Raw genomic sequence first — 2,031 nt, forward strand, 5'->3', positions numbered from 1 at the left:
TCCTCAGCCTACACAGCCTTCAGTTCTGCAGGCACCTTCATGAAGCTAACAATAACACTGTTCTATGTTAGCGTCAGGTATCTGTCATTCTGGAGCGTCTCCTTTTAAATCGGTTGTAATATTAGATTATGTATTTAATAAGGAGGATATTTTATTAAGGACATTCAAATATATGAGCGGCACTTGCGCAGATGTGAATCTTTTTGTTGTGACTCGTGTCTGTGTTGCTGTGCAGTTTTGTTTGCGTTGTGCCGCGTGTGTGTTTATTGCATTGTGCTCATCCTCCTGCCGTAAGCAACAGGGACACTCAACAGCCAATCAGAGGTCAAGCTTGAAATGTCTCAGCACTCTCTGCCTCCCTCATCCCCCATAGCTCCTCCCCGACAACCACCATTTTTGTTTGTTTCTTCTGGGGGCAGGGCCTCTTCGATGTGACCAAGCGGCCATCTTGAAATCTCCATGCATCAATAGAATAGGAGAGGAGAATATCCTTTTGTGTCTTTCCTGATATGCCAGCCTTTCTAGGAAGTCGCAATAAGTTAGACCGTCCTGTCGTCAGGCAGAAAGCCGTAGACAGACTTCATGTCTGGCTTCTGAGGAATAATTAAGGTGCCAGCCTGCTGCACACAAGCCATGATGACGAAGGCGGTGGGAAGCATGGCCTTGGTTCCATGAATCAATACTTCTTATTTCATTTTCCCTATTTCTGTTTTTCTCTCTCTCTCTCCCTCCCCCCCCCTCCTGCTGGTTCTCTCGCTCTGTAATTCTGTGTGTGTGTGTGTGTGTGTGTGTGTGTGTGTGTGTGTGTGTGTGTGTGTGTGTGTGTGTGTGTGTGTGTGTGTGTGTGTGTGTGTGTGTGTGTGTGTGTGTGTGTGTGTTTATCAAGGCACACAGAGTTCTCCTTTGTGCTTGTAGGTCAAGTGTGTCACTGTGCCGTAGCCCTGATGCTTACACATCCTGACAGGCTCCCAGTGACAAAAACAGCAAAACATGAGCCCCCCTCCCAAACAAGCACACGGCACATGTAATAGATGCAATTCGTGGTTTACATAGGACGAGAGCCATGCATCTCTCGCCACACTTGTCTCTCTGACGCTCTCTCCTCTCCCCCACTCTCTGTATATCCCGGTACACATTCGCCATGTTTTTCTATACGTCTCCCTTTTTTTTTTACCTTCGTTCCAAGAAATGTAATAAAAATCTGAGAGTGCACATCTGTTCATATTTCGAGCTCACTCTCTCACTATGGCAACCGAGAAATGTGGCGGCGGGAGTAAATGCGTGTGAAATAATGCATGGTGGCGTTAGCCACGCGCTCTGCAAAACACCTTTTTCCAGCACATCAGGTTTTCATAATTCAATAAAACATTGGAGTGCTCGGAGCAGCCGCTCGGAGGAGGAGAGTGGCAGTCAGTAAAGCCATTCTCCATGAAGAGCGGAAAATAAATACGTGATGCAGAGGAGCAGAGAGGGAAGGAGTGCAGATGGGAGAACAATGCGTCGTTAGGAGTTGTGTTTCACTCCTGATTTTCCCGACAGCACCCGTTTCGTTGGGATGTCTAGTCAGGAGTGATGGACCACGTGTGATTTATTCTGTCCAAATTCTGTTAAATAGTTTTTTCAGTTTACCAGAAACAGTAATATAAGTATAAATATAACACAAGGTTTTTTTATTCGGTCTATTATTGAGTAGCAATAACAAAGCAGCCATCTTACGTGACTTATTTAAACTCAGATTTAGACACAGACTGGCACACATAATGTTAGTGTAATGAGAGAGAGAGAGAGAGAGAGATGAGGAGAGAGAGAGAGAGAGAGAGAGAGAGAGGGAGAGGGAGGGAGAGGGAGAGGGAGGGAGAGGGGGAGAGAGAGAGAGAGAGAGAGAGAGAGGAGGGGAGGGAGGGGGAGAGAGAGAGAGAGAGAGAGAGAGAGAGAGAAGAAGAGAGAGAAGAGAGAGAGAGGAGAGAGAGAGAGACGGAAGGCAACGAGTAACAAGGGGAGTCATGCTGCTAACTATCCCGGAGGCCTCTC

This window comes from Gadus macrocephalus, chromosome 9 (assembly GCF_031168955.1).
Source record: "Gadus macrocephalus chromosome 9, ASM3116895v1".
Lineage (NCBI taxonomy): Eukaryota > Metazoa > Chordata > Actinopteri > Gadiformes > Gadidae > Gadus > Gadus macrocephalus.